Source organism: Stenella coeruleoalba (genome assembly GCF_951394435.1).
Source record: "Stenella coeruleoalba genome assembly, chromosome: 14".
Classification (NCBI taxonomy): domain Eukaryota; kingdom Metazoa; phylum Chordata; class Mammalia; order Artiodactyla; family Delphinidae; genus Stenella; species Stenella coeruleoalba.
In genome coordinates, this window is record NC_137160.1 from 11,420,683 (window position 1) to 11,436,602 (window position 15,920).

Sequence of the window (15,920 nt, forward strand, 5' to 3'; positions counted from 1 at the left end):
TCATAAAAAGAAATAAAATTGGGTCATTTGTAGAGACGTGGATGGACCTAGAGACTGTCATACAGAGTGAAGTAAGTCAGAAAGAGAAAAACAAATATATTAATGCATATATGTGGAATCTAGAAAAATGGTACAGATGAATTGTTTTACAAGGCAGAAATAGAGACACAGATGTAGAGAACAAATGTATGGACACCAGGGGGGAAAGTGGGGGTGGTGGTGGTGGGATGAACTGGGAGATTGGGATTGACATGTATACACTAATATGTATAAAATAGATAACTAATAAGAACCTGCTATATAAAAAAAATAAATAAAATAAAATTCAAAAAAATGAGTTGATCAAACAGAACGGATTTATTCTATATTTCTTTTTTCATGTGATTTTAAAGCATAGTCTCAAAACCATAAAAATATTGGAAATAAGAAAATGTTTCACAACTAGGAGCTTTATTGTATACTCTTGCACAATAAGTATTTCATGAAATTTTATTAGACTACAATCCCCCTATTCTTTGGAAATTGTAGTTAAAACCAAGTTCAACATCATTTTAAAAATACACCAGATTACTGCATTTGACAATGTACAATCATAAATTCTAGCATTTATTGAAAAATCACTATACATTTCCAAAACCAAGAAATTATGTTCTATGAACATGAAAAAAAATTATCAGTAAATAGAGACAGAGGCTGAAAAAGACAGAAAGATGTAGTTGGGAGACAGGGACATTTAAGCACCTATTACAAATATGCTCAATTTTCTCAACATGTCAAAAAAATGAACATAATCAGAAAAAGGTGAAATGAAGTTGGCAAAGATTTCTCAATAGAAAAAGAAAAGAAAAAATAGGTAAATTGGACTTCATCACATTTCAAAATGCCCTTCTCTAAAAAACAATGTTAACAAAATGGTATTTATATTATTTAATTATAGTTTCAATTTAAAAATACTGTAGAGTATGTTAATAATTGACATTTTAAAATTTATTTTTTCTATAACAAATTTTTGCTAATGTACATATATATTTTGATCTTCATAAAACTCAGAAACAGTTTACCTAGTATGAGCTTAATATTTTGCTTCTATATAGCATCTTCTCTGTGTATTTTCATCTGTGAGTAGTGTGCAGAGTTGATACATTTTGGTCCACAAGGCTAATTTGCTCTTATCCATACCGTTGTGTGAACCAGAAGTTCTTCAGTGTAAGGTCTTATACCCTGAAAAATAGAGTACATGAAGAATTTTAATATCCAAAATGATGGCTTCCAAATTATACCTTGTTTTTGCCCTGCCTACAAAACTTAATTTGGAAGAGTTTCCCCCCAAAGTAATGCACCACACTACCAATTCACTCTTATTCCTTGCTTAATATTGTTTCCGAAAGTTTCATCTGCCAAAAGATGAAAGGTGAAGATGCAGTGATCATCTGGCATCAGCATTTTTGGCTGATTGTAAAATGCATGGGCATGAAGTGGAGAAACACATGTCCAAAGTTCTATTTGGTTCAGGTAGTGTTATTATGAATGTCTGGTAAAAGTGGGGCAGGAAATTTGAAAGTATAGAGTACATTTGACCTAATTTCAGACAGTACAGTTCTTGGATTTTGATCAACCAATTTAGGTAATCTCTGATTTATTTAATTCCTCCTTGATTCTAATGGTAGGAAAATTCTAAGTCTTAGTCTCTGATACTCCTTCTTGAGTTTATCTCTTATTGTATGTTGTCAATGGGAAGTGTGTGAAAAAAAGCTGAAAAGATCTTTGGATGTATTTGCTGGCCAGACATCATTTTATGCTAGATATTGCATCACTTTTTATTGTTAAAAGCAAGACATTTATTTAAAATATTTATGCATCTTTGAGTTTAGTATATCATTATCAGTGATAAATCTGAATTCTTTCAAGCTATTCTTGAAATCAAATTTTCTCTATTTGTTTAAAATGCATCATATACTATTCTGGTCCATGACTTTTCAATTTTATTTTATTTTATTTATTTATTTATAACTTTTCAGCTTTCTGATGCAATTGTAGAAGGAATCCTCGTATGGAAAAGAATCACTATATGGTTTAATAATATTAAAATTACATTATGAAAAGTTTCATACATATGTATTTCTTCTATTAAATTAAATGGGCTTGCAATGGCTAAAACATTCTGAATATATTACTTTAAAGAAATGTCTTGTCTTGCAGGTTTGAGTTAAGTATGTACAAAATTTCTTTGGAATAAATTTGCAAAATAAGTGTCTTTGGCACAGAATTTTGGGTATTGGACTTAATCATAAATTAGTGAATAATGACTATTGTGCCGAAACATTGGTAATACTATTTAGCACTAATATGTCATGAACATTTTGGAAGGAGACAAGAATGACTGGTTTTGTTGAATCTAGTTTGAATTGATTTTTTACAAAATCTCATCTTGATTTTCTTTTCCTATAATTATTTGTTTAGGTGATTTCACTCAAGTTTATTACAACAAAAAAAATTGCATTAACAAAAATAAAATGACTTGTACTTATACAAATCTTGTTTCTTTGAGGAACCAACTGATATTGAAAATGCTTTCAATACTCTTGTTTCGCATGATGTTCCATTTTGGATCATTCCTAACAAAGATTAAGTTTATTCAAAATAGACAAAAAGTGAAAACTGTGGTCATGATCTTTTCTGAATCCTAACATTGAGATAAACTGTCTATAAAACTTTGCAGTTTTTTACATCAACATAATTTTCGAAATTGAAAACCGATTCTGAGAATTGCTAGGAATTTCTCAGGTTGACAAATGATGGAGAACAATTAAAGTATAACTGGCCATGAGATTCATATGCATGGGCTCCATTTGGGGAAAGAAGGGCCTTAGCTGAAAAGGCCAACTGCTGCTTGCAATGCTACATCTATGCCCTTTTGAAAGAATAACTACAGGGACAATTTCAAGTCTTCAGTTTTTATTAGGCTTGGATTCTGATGCTGCTCTTCATTCCCAGTCTGGTAGTTTGAAATTATGTTTTATCTTGTGTGTGTGTGTGTGTGTGTGTGTGTGTGTGTACATACCTATATACATATACCTTCTATAAGTATATCTGAGTATAATCATGATGCACTAGAATGGCTAATGATACAATTTGCTCAGGGGATGATTATGATCACTTTCAAGTCTCACACACACAGAACAGACTGCAAGCCACACTTCAGTTTACAAACCTTTAGCCTTGAGTTTGTGCTTCATTTATCAAACTGCTACTCCACCAAATGGTACAGTGGCTCTGACCCAGATAACTAACTATGGTGAAACCACATAGAGCAGAGATGTCTGGATTATGCAAAATCGGCATCCAAAACATTCAGAAGGGAAATAACAACAGCAACAGTACGACGCCAGGCTCTTTTGGTACTAATCAAGTGTCTTGTTCATTGTTGCATTCAATCTGCACAGCAATTCTTTCTGGAGACATCATAGCTATCTGGCTACTGTATTTTACTTAAAGGACTAAACACTACAGACATCTTCTCATTCAGAAATGTTGAGTATTCTCCAGTTAATATTACCAGGTTAATAACTGCTTTATCAGTCTTTCTAATCAAGCAAGAAGAGAGATATTTCATCCCTATGTTGCCAAGGTTCTCCCAAGTTCTGATGAGCAACTTGAATTTAAAATAGGTCTCCAAAGCCATGGATGAGGTTATATCATTTTTACAAACAGTTGCACTTCCAGTTGCATTCCCAGTCAGGGAATATTTTCTTTTTTTTTTTGACTCCTACATTTTTAGTAAATGAAAAGATACAAAACTCAATATTTATTCATATTTACTAGAGTTACGAGTATAATCATTATCAAAAAATTCTAAAATTAAAATTTGTATTCATCTCTCCCCTTACTAATCTTATATTTATCAGTATTCTAACTAAGCAGAGCATGTAATTCCACATTTGTCTCAGGAGTTACTCCAAGCACTAGATATGATTGGATTTTCTGATGATGAAATGTTCACACTTCATGAGGAACAAAGAAGTTCACCATGAGGCCTATCTTCCCTTCTCCTTCTAAGTACTTTCATTCCTCATGGTTACCTCCATACTGGGTAACGGTGGCACCATGGGAGACACGATAATCCATGTATTCTTGTAATACATACAGAGTTTTATTAAGAATTCCTGGAAAGGACGACATTATGTTATATACTGTCAGAATACTTTTAAAAAATACCAGTCATTTACTTTTTAAACAAGAGAATCTGATTGAATTAAATGTGGGTTAAACTCAATGGACTCTTTAAATTGAACCTTAGTGATTTTCTCATTTGTATAAGAGTATCAAAATCCAAGGTCTTAACATCATGATAAATTGGCTAGAAACTCATCTTACTAAGAATGCATAAGACCCTGAAAAGGTTGTCCTGTGACACCTGAAACGTGTTCACAGCTGATTTATGCCAGAACAGAAGCTATGAAGAACTCTGAAGGATAGTCATCAGCTGTTAAGTGTTCTCATTTCCAGGTAAGTATACTTTTCCATTATGTGCTGCACTTACCAGGTAACATCAGTCTTGTTTGGACAGTTTTTTCTTCATCTTCCTTATTTCTTTATGTTAAGCTGATCAACAAATTTATATAAGCACCCACAGATAACTGTTCTTTATTAGAACACTCATCATATTTAGGCCACTTCCTGAAGACATGTAGAGCAAATCTTAATGCTTTCACTGAGATATTTCCAATATAAATTGTAAAGGAGATCATTTTTTTCCTACATAGGAAATTACTTAGTATCATCAACAGTATGTATAGATGACATTATACATCAACTATACCTCAATTTAAAAATTTGAAACAAAACCATATGTATGTTCTCAGATTTTCATAAGAGATAAGTAAAGTCCCTTTACTCACCTGCTTCCTAACAATGACCCTGGACCTTTCAGCTTAGGTCTTGAGGTACATATTCTTTTGGGTCTCCTCAATCTTATTCTCATATTTTGAATCTGGTAATAGAAAATAAAACAGGAAATTTATTTTATTTTATTATTATTATTTTTGGCCACACCACATGGCTTGTAGGATCTTAGTTCCCTGATCAGGGATCAAACCTAAGCCTGCAGCAGTGAAAGCATGGAGTGTTAACTACTGGACTGCCAGGGAATTCCCAGGACATTTTTTTTAAAAAAACTGATTTAATCTTTGGTTTAATAACTCCAATGTTCTAGTAATGAAATGGAGAATACCCACTTATATACTAACTCACACATTCCTTCTCAATAGGGAAAATGTACTTGTCTAAAAAGGAACATACTAGTTCATTATTTGTGTTAATAATGGAAACAGTAGAACATGTCTGAGAATATCTTTTCAACAGCTGCACTAGGGATGGAAATCCGATTTAAGCTTTAGAATCTCAAACATCTGAACTGACACTATTGAAAAGCAGAAAAGCAAACAATGCTGACAGAAAATATTCTACATTCTCTCTTGTGGCTTTTATAACCTTTGAAAGGAAACTGGTGCCCACTGAAACTACCGATTTATACTAAAGGAGTATTGGTGCCTTGTGTCTTCTCCCCTGTTGAAAAAGTTCTCTGTAAATGCTTTGACTCCCTCACGACGCTGATGGGACTTTTTTCTCCAGCATGGTTTTTCCTATGTCTGCAAAGATTCGAGCTCTGACTAATGGCTTTCCCACATTCATGACATTTGAAGGGTTTCTCCCCAGTGTGGATTCTTCGATGCTGAATCAGGATTGCACTTCGGCTGAAAGCCTTTGCACACACATCACATGTATAAGGTTTCTCTCCACTGTGGATTCTCTGATGTCGATTAAGGGCTGAGCTCTGACTAAAGGCTTTCCCACATTCATCACACTTTTTTTTTTCAAGGACGGTTTCCCTGTCTTCTTTCAAACTTTCTATCTTGTTCACAAGTTCCTCTAAATGTGAAACTCTGGGAAGCATTCATTTGAAGAGTATTAGAAACTTTGTAATGCAGTTCTTTGCCTGAAGAAGTCTTTTGCCTTGCAGCTGATTTCACATTTATAGTTCTGGTGTCTCTAACATTTTGTCTTAAGGTGTGAAGCTACTTCGATGCCCGCTGCAGTTGCTTTTTTGTGGGCTTAAGCTGGTTACATGGTGTTTCCTAAGTGATTTCACAAGTTGGTAGCTTCTTTGCAAGCATGTCCTCATTTTGTCCAAAAAAGACCTGTTCAGCTGCCCTGTCATGCCCTTTCTCCAGCTCCTCCAGCATCACCATGGCTTCCTCTCCACTCTCTGGTCGGTTCTCTTGAAACCAGGCCTGCAGCTCCTCAGGCAACATGGACAGGAACTGCTCTAGCACCAGCAGCTCCAGGATCTGCTCTTTGCTGTGAACCTCTGGCCTCAGCCACTGACAGCAAAGCTCATGGAGCCGGCTCAGGGCTGCCTGGGGCCCAGGTGACTCCTGGTAGTCAAACTGCCTGAACCGCTGGTGGTAGGTCTCAGCTGTAGTAACTGCTCCAGTGGCGGCTGGAGACCCTATTAGGGGCCTGCCCTCCCTCTTTCACCTTCATTACCAGAATGCAGTCAGGGCCCCCTGAAATTTGTGGAAGGAGTTTTGATGTCTCTCTCAATTTTGCAGACATTTGGACTGGGAATAGCTCAGGACTGCTAGGCTTTAATCTTCAAGAAGGTGAAACTCTCCTTATGGACATTCCTCCAGCCTAGGAAGGATGACCCCACGTTTTGGGGGAGAAGCCGGGGAAGCCAGGGAATATTTTCTTAATGTTATCTCCTATTCACAGCTTAAAACATGAATCAAAGAATCTTACTCTCCTAAAACTATCCAGAGCTATTCAAAATTATTATGAAAGTGAAGTTTATTTTAAATTAATTTTCCTTACCTTTTTATAGCAGCAGAATTTCAAAGACAATTTGCATTACACATTTCAAAATCAAGACATTTTAAGATGTCTACTTAGGATGTTTTACATATGAAATTTTGGCAAAAGAGATGGTGGTTAAATGTGTTCAACTCATCTATCCTATGATTTCTTGGAAAGAAGTGACCACAACACTCACAAATTAGTGAGAATTGGGCAGTTTGGCCTAAATCTACACCTGGTACAAAACTGAAAAGCATATACATCTGTGTTTATTTAGGATAAGAAAATTATTATTTTAGATGTTCAATTAAATAAAATTTTTATAACTTAACTGTGAATACTTCACAAAAATTAAATTTCCTCACTTAATAATTTAAAATATTACACTTGCAATTCTACTTTTGTAACTTCTATTAATCATTAATAATCCATTTAATAAAAGATTCTTAATGTTCATCTCAGAAAATTTAAATAGGGCCCATAAACAAGTAGGATAAGAGATAGGAAAAGGCATATAAGTTCCCAAGGATAGAATTAAGAACTGTAGCACTTTTAATTAGCATTTGCCTTTTTAGAAATAAGAGAAACATATACTAATGTGTTTCTCAGAGGCCTGATCTTTCTTGGTCTATGAAAACCTATCACACTTATAATTCAGTAAAACATTTTTCTGTGTACATTTATATCTTCCCATTAGCTAAAGGAATGACAGGTGAAGATGTCAGTTAAAAGACTTTTATTACTGTAATTAGAATTAATTTTCAGCAGTGAAACATTGTACACTCACTAATGTAATTCTATATTGATTTTAGCTATTAGACTTGTTTCTTCTATTACAAGGTTTATTTTAACTGTGTTTGGATGAATATACCTAATACAGGGTAACTAGGGTCTCCCAAAATAAATACCAGCAGATTACAAGGCAAAGGTAATATTTTAAATTGAATTTATGTAATGGCACTTAACATTTTCTTTATATAATACTTTACCCATGTGTATTCGTTTAAAATTCCTACCATAAATTCTAAAATTACAAATTAGCTTTAAGATTAAAAGGCAGAGATAGAAAATATTTTGCCTAATACAAATTATGGGACAGGAATAAAGTGACCATATTTATGTGCCTTAAATCAAACTTTCAACCACTGGTAGAAAAATCCTCAAGATTATTTTCACCTTCCAATGTACACATTGTTATTTCTAATCACCCAATCTAACTCAATCATCCCATTTTGTCTACACTCTCCTGCCATATGTTAAACCTGGCCCTCACTGTTTATACAAATACTCAACATTTTTTAATTGCTTAAATCCTAGACAGTTGTATTATGCATGGGTCTCTTTCCTTCCTCAATGATATTTTACATTCCATATAGGCAAGAACCAGACCTTGTATACTGACTGGTTTTACAGTGAAACTGCACGTAAATTTCATTTCTAAAAGCAATATATAAGTGCATTTCTTTTGGCTGTGCCACACAACGTGGGGGACCTCAGTTCCCTGACCAGGGATTGAACCCACGCCCCCTGCAGTGGACGCACGGAGTCCTAACCACTGGACAAACAGGGAAGTCCCTAAGTGCACTTTTAAACATCCTCATATCTGCAGTATCAACCAAAATGATGATAACGTTATCCAAGTATAATCATTACATCAATAACCTTCTTAATTCTATTTTTAATAGTCCCATTGACTGATATACTTTAGTTTTAGCTTAATTCATTCTAAGCGTTGATCCTGAGAGTCAGTGTTATTTTTAGATGACTTGTCGACATTTTTCCTGAATACAAGTGCTGCTTTGCAACAAGAGGCTAAGCTTGTAAGTGCCAGTTTTTTGCTTTAAGAGAGTTCTCTAAAATGAACCTGAGCCTTGTATCAAATCTATGCAAGTGGCTATTTTATATTGAGAAACAACTCATACCATTGTCTAATTTTGCTAGCATTTCTCCTTTTTCAAACTCTTAGTTATATTCAATGGACTATCACATTACTTACAAAGAATAAAATAGTAGCATAATGAATATAATGTATTTTTTCTTCAAAGTCAGCAGGATGCTAACATAATAAACTGATTATCTAATTCTGTAAACACATGCTTATATGGTGAGTTAAGCCACCAATATGTAAACCTGTGTTGTTAGCACAATTAAATATTTGGTGTTTTAGACTGGATAAGATTAAACTTGTCTGGCTAAAGAGTCCATTTGCACTTATGCAAACAACAGCATATCGTTACCTAATATAACTAGCTTCAACATATTACACTAAAGTGAAGTAAAATTGTATATTTTATGTAGTTTTTTGATAAATGTTACTTATAAGAAGAAGTTACAGATGAGTATTTCTTAATTTTTTAGATGAATTACAATTTATATAAAATAACTAACCAACTGAAGGATAGGAAATACATAATGGTCAGAGAAAATAAACTTCAACTAAGAAAAACAATTGCATATTTAATTAAGGCACTTTCAGCTTAAAATGTACTGAATAATATTTAATCTTATTTCTCATTGTTTATAATCTTTTATGTAAGGATTATGTTTTGTTAATCTTTGATTCTCAACTTTTATCACCTATAACAGTCAGTTGTACTTATTTGCAGATACATGGATATTGTTTAAACTGAACAAAAGTAAAATAGAAATGTCTCTAAAAGTTTCAGAATAGAAAAATAATTTAAAAGTTTACTTATTATCTAAGTTCATTTGTTGAAGTATTTTAAAAATTAAAAAAAATTTTAATTTATATAAAAGGCACATTAACTTTTCTCAGGACCCAGAATTATCCAAAATATTACTGGTAAAAGTTAAATACATTTGAGCTAAATGGTAAATAATATTCTGATATCAATTACTATGAGACACATCCCAAACCTTTCTTAAAGAGGAACAAATTTAAATCATTGGCTGAAGGAATAAAAAGATGACTATTCTTGAACATAACAAAGAAGTTGCTTTTTTGGGCTGTCAACCTCTTAAAGTTAAGAATCTATAATAGTTCAGAGCATGGTAACTCCAAAACATGTAAAAAGACAGGTTTTTAAGTGAAAGAGCTATCAGATATAACCTAGATGTTTTCTGGCCGATCCCAATTTACTAGATGATTAAATGAATATACTCTATTGTCTCTTGACTAATTTAACTTGCAGCCCATAATGAATTAAAACTGTCAGAAATATTTCTGTCTAAAATACACTTTCTTTTTGGACTTCCCTGGCAGTCCAGTGATTAAGACTCCGCACTTCCACTGCAGGAGGCACGGGTTCAATCCTTGGTCAGGGAAGATCCTGCATGCTGTGCAGCAGGACCAAAAAATAACACAAAAAACCCACTATACTTTCTATTGTCTTTGCTTTGTAATCACTCAAAAAGCTCATAAAAGAGTAAAAATAAAAAGATCATTTAAATAATACACTTTCTTTTTATCTTTAAATATAAGTAATATACAGTTATTATAGATAATAATGGATAAGTGAAAAAAGAAGAAGAAAGAAAGAAAGAGGGAGGGAGAAAGGGAGAGAAGAAAGGAGAAAGGAGGAAAAGAAAGGTGGAGAGGAATAGGGGTCCAGGGGGAGAAGAGAAAAGTCACTATAATTTCTACCCTTGAGAGAATGTGTGGACTTTCTAATACATATCCTTCCAGAGGTTATCTGTGTATTATGAGAATGTGCATATTTTTGTGTGGATTAATATATCATAAGCTTTCCCAGGCCTACACACAGCTCTGCACGTGCCTGTGGACTTCTATAATACCAGGAATATGTCAGAGATTTTGTAAAGCCCTTTATGGACATCCTGGTTTTTATTTTATTTTTTTCAAGTTTTTTGGTCAGCCCCTTATAAGCTCCAACTGGTAACACCACCCCAGGCAGCTGTGAGGATAAACAATCCCCCCTGAATGTTTTTGACGAAAGCCCTAGGGGTATGGCTGATCCCATCCAGCAAGTTCTGAGTCAGGTCAAATAAAGGCCGGCCCTAATAATGGAGCTTTCCTGTGAGGTACCAGAAAGGTCAAAAAGTGACAATCGTCTAGGGGTGGTGTTTTTGGAGAGCTCCAAACCATTCTTCACTTGCCCTAGGCTGCTGGTTTTTGGGCTGTTGGTTTTCAAGGCTGCTTCAGAGCTGGGGTAAAGGGGATGAGGTAAAGATGAGAAAAACCTCAGTCAAGGTCCTCTGATGAAAAGATTTTCACAGGAGATATCTGGACTAGAAATGCAAAGATGTCCGTGAGCATGGCTGGCCTCTGATTCCTTGACCGTGACTCTCTGCAGAGACTGCAGTGCAAGGGCGGGGTACCCAGTCTGGTGTGGGGAGGGTAGCATCCCTGGGATACCGGCCAGGGAGAGTGCTGCCCTTGTCTGTGGTCGGCCTGAAAGATCACACAATGGGTTTTGATCTGAAGCTGGACTCCTCATGCATAGTAGAGTGTTCATATATGTCTGACTAACGGAAGAGCCTCAAATCAAAATAAGACTCTTACCAGCATGAGAGGCACATATAAAATAGTGTATAATAATATGGGTAATCTTTAAATCAGGAATGACTATTTAATGCTATAGGGTCATAAGGAGTTCTATTTTTAGTAAGGTTCCTAATGAAGTGATCAGAAAATGTGTTAAGATACATGTGAACAAATGTTTTTTACAGTTTTGTTTAAAATAAAAAGAAATTTAGAAAAATATAATCAGAAATATGGAATATATTTAATATATTTTTATATCATACAGACTATTAATTTTAAAGATAATGGTGTAGATGAATATTTAAAATGGAAATACATTATATTAAATATGGTATAGATATAGAATTGATTGGGAAAAGATTACAGTGAATGACAATAGTATTCTTCCAATTTTAAAATTTTTGACTCTGTGTGTGTGTGTGTGTGTGTGTGTGTGTGTGTGTGTGTTTGTGTGTGCCTTTGCAGGAAGGCGTAGGAAATATTTAAAGACATGTAGATCAAAATGTCCTCATTAACTTCTTTTTTTTGTGTTACACGGGCCTCTCACTGTTGTGGCCTCTCCTGTTGCGGAGCACAGGCTCCGGACGCGCAGGCTCAGCGGCCATGGCTCACGGGCCCAGCCGCTCTGCGGCATGTGGGATCTTCCCGGACCGGGGCACGAACCCGTGTCCCCTGCATCGGCAGGCAGACTCTCAACCACTGCGCCACCAGGGAAGCCCCTCATTAATTTCTTGAATGAAGATTAAAAGTGATTATTACAGTCTTTTATTATTTTTTAAATTTTGCTTTAATGTATTTTCTGAGAGGAACATGAACCAATTGTCTAATTAGATAAAAATTAAAAGGAATAATTGAGATCAGTTCAGAAATCAGTTGGTCATAAAGCACTACAATGATCTTGTTAACAATTAGTTTTTGGCTAGAGTAAAAGGTAATGACATTGTTAAAATGTTATAATAACATAATTTAATTATTTTAATCTGTTACTTTATATTCAGTTATTGACTTATAGAGGCTTATTAAAATTTTCTTTCAGGTAGAATTTGAAGGGAGAATATTTCCTTACAATATTGTTGTTTCTAGAAGAACTTGTGAGTGAGTACTTTTGTGTTTGTTTTCTATTGCTATGTAACAAAATTCCACACATTTAGCAACTTTAAACAGCACACATTTATTATCTCTGTTTCTGTGGATCAGGAGTGTGTCTGTGTGCTAACTGGGTCTTCAAGCTCACAAGGCTTCATCATGGAGTTGGCCAGGGATGTGATATTATCTGATCTTGATATTTGCTTCTAAAAACTCACTTGTTGTTGGCAGAGTCACTTCAGTTCCTTGAAGTGATAGGGTTTAGCTCCTTGAGGTCACCCGACATTCAGTGCCAGGTAACCATCATCACATAGCCCTTTGTTCTTTGCGACCGCAGGACAGTGTCTCTGCTGTTTTGTCTCTGACCTCAAGACCCTCTTTTAGCTGATCAGGTCAGGTCCACTCAAGCTAACCTTCTTCTTAACTTAAAGACAATTACTTAGGGATTTTACTAACATCTTTCAAAATCCCTTCACTTTTGCCATATAACATTACCTAATCAAGGGAATACCACATTCTATTGGTTCAAAGCAAGTTATAGCTACTGCCCACACTCCAAAGGAAGAACCCAATACAAAGGCATGACTCAATGGAGGTCACTCTAAGGTATGTCCATCACAATCAGAAAATGTATATGGTACTTAATGGAGATTCATACAATTCTCAATGAGTATCTATGCCGTCCACATCTGAAATCAACTACGTGATATATTTTATCCATTAGTTTTTGTTAGATTTCTATAAAAGCTCTCTGATATTTTAATAGAATCACAATATTCTATGGAGTATTCTTGATATAAACTTTTAAGCAGCTTTAAAGAAGTCTCATTGCAATTTCATGAATTATCTACTTTTATCCATGTATACAAAAGACTTAACTGACTTCAGTGCCAAAAATTAAATGCTTCCTTTAAGTATTTGAAAAGTACTTAAGGAAACTGACATTGAGCTCCAATATGTTTTCATCAAATTGATGTTTAAACATCAATTGGTTTTTTCATTTATAAATAATAAGCTCTGTTAAGTGTTACTTTACCAAATCTAAATTTCAGCTGATGTGCATTAGCAAGAATCATGAAAGTTGGTTTTAGAAAGCTTCATACTGGGGAATTTTACCCATGGAAAAATTGCTTCAAGAGTTAACAGAAGGCTTTTAGTTTAAAGTTTCACCTGAGGCAGAGATGCTTATTTTCTAAAAGTTATTCCTTTTCAGAATTTTAGAAGTAACATTTCAAATTCATTCAATTATGAAATGTGTACTTTGTGACTAAGTCCCAAAAATGATTGATAAAAGCACTCCTCAACAATTCATTTTTTCATTATGAAGTGTTTAATTTGTGTCAAGTACTCTATAAAATACTAGAGATTCAGAGATGAGGACTTCTGTTTCTAATAACTTGGATCAAGTTCTTTATTAGGACCAACTTTTACAAGGAAAACAGTAAAACTGCGGGTAAATATTTTTGATGATTGAATGCATTCAGAAGAGCTTTCAGGCGAATAGGATAGGGCCAAGCCAAATTCTCAGGGAAACTAAAGAAAGTAATGCAGGCATTATACTTGAGCATACAAATATTTTTGTCCTATCAGTCCTGACAAGCCAGCAAATGCAGGCTGTAGTTCAAAGTCTCATGGAGTAAGTGTTAAAAATAGAAATATAATTTAAATCTAGGGTGGGAATTGTATAAGAACCCTCGCCATGTTAAGCTGGGGACTCAAAGGGCTACACCCTTGAGGTAAGGAAAAAGTAGATTTAAATTCACTTCCATAATCCCTGATCTCCACAAATCCCAAAGGACTTTTCATGATTTTTACCTGGCATTGAATTAAACAGGATAAAAAACCCAAAATAATAAAATAATAATACAGTAAGTCCCCTACATACGAACCTACAAGTTGAGCACTTTCAAAGATGCGAATGTGCATTCCATCATCAGGCGTAAGTAAAATTGCAGCTTGCCTTCTGTCTCCTATTGCTGATGAGGCTTCATCTCTACCATCTCCCACCTCCTCTCCCTCCTCCAGTCAGTAACTCTTCTTGCCTGTTCACTCGATGCCAGCCACTATATTGCCAGCTGTTGTACTGCACTACTGTACTCTTCAAGGTACTCTTCTGTAAGATTAAAACTGTTTTCTTTATTTTTTGTGTTTGTTTTTTATGTATTATTTGTGTGAAAAGTATTATAAACCTATTACAGTACAGTACTGTATAGCCAATTGTGTTAGTTGGGTACCTAGGCTAACTTTGTTGGACTTAATGAACAAATTGGACTTAGGAACACAATCTCAGAACAGAACTCATTCATATGTAGGGGACTTACTGTAATACCAACTAAAAAAAATATTCAGGATAGCCAACACAGTATTAAATGGGAATGAAGTTGGAAGACTGACACTACCTGACTTCAGTTCTTACTGTAAAGCTAAAAGGAGTCAAGACAGTGTGGTATTCGTGGAAGAGTAGACAAACAGATCAATGGAAGCGAATAGAGAGCCCAGAAATAGACCCACATAAATATGGTCATGTGATCCTTGACAGAAAAGCAAAGGCAATACACTGGGGCAAAGATTGTCTTTTCAACAAAGTGTGTTTGAGCAACTGGACATCCACATGCAAAAAAAGACTTTAGTCACACATTACACTCTTCACAAAAATTAATTCAAAATGGATCACAGACTTAAATGTAAAATGCAAAGCTACAAAACTTCTAGAAGATAATATAAGAATAAACTCAATTGGGTATGGTGATGACTTTTAAAATACAACACCAAAGATAAAATCTATAAAACAAATTGTGGATAAGCTGAACTTCATTAAAACATAAAAACTTCTGCTCTGTGAAAGGTAATATCAAGAGAATGAAAAGACAAACCACATACTGGGAGTAAATATTTGAGAAAGATACATCGGATAAAGGATGGTTATCCAAAATATACGAAGAACTCTTAAAACTCAACAATGAGGGCTTCCCTGGTGGCGCAGTGGTTGAGAGTCCGCCTGCCGATGCAGGGGACATGGGTTCGTGCCCCGGCCCGGGATGATCCCACATGCCGCGGAGTGGCTGGGCCCATGAGCCATGGCCGCTGAGCCTGCGCGTCCGGAGCCTGCGCTCCGCAACGGGAGAGGCCACAACAGTGAGAGGCTCGCGTACCGCAAAAAAAAAAAAAAAAAAAAAAGCTCAACAATGAAAAGAACAAACAACCTGATTTAGAAAGAGTCCCAAGACCTAAACAAACACCTCAACAACAAAGGTATACAAATGGTAAATAAGCATATGAGAAGTTGCCCCATATGATATGTCATCAGGGAAATGAAAATTAAAACAAAAATAAGATGCCACTGCAAACCTATTAGAATGGTCAAACTCCAGAACACTGACGACGACAAATGCTGGCAAGGATGTGGAGCAATAGGAACTCTCATTTACTGCTGGTGGGAATGCGCAATGGTCTCGGCACTCAGAAAAACAGTTTGGCAGTTCCTTACACAGCTAAACATACTCTAACCATATGA

At 35.1% G+C, this 15,920-nt stretch overlaps 1 pseudogene across 1 annotated transcript; it reads right to left on the minus strand.

Annotated features, from left to right (window-relative positions):
• Positions 1-5,527: 5,527 nt before the first annotated feature.
• Positions 5,528-6,615, minus strand: LOC307196963 (zinc finger protein 396-like; annotated as a pseudogene). The gene has a single exon. The product of its transcript is annotated as a zinc finger protein 396-like (transcript).
• Between the last annotated feature and the right edge of the window lie 9,305 nt (positions 6,616-15,920).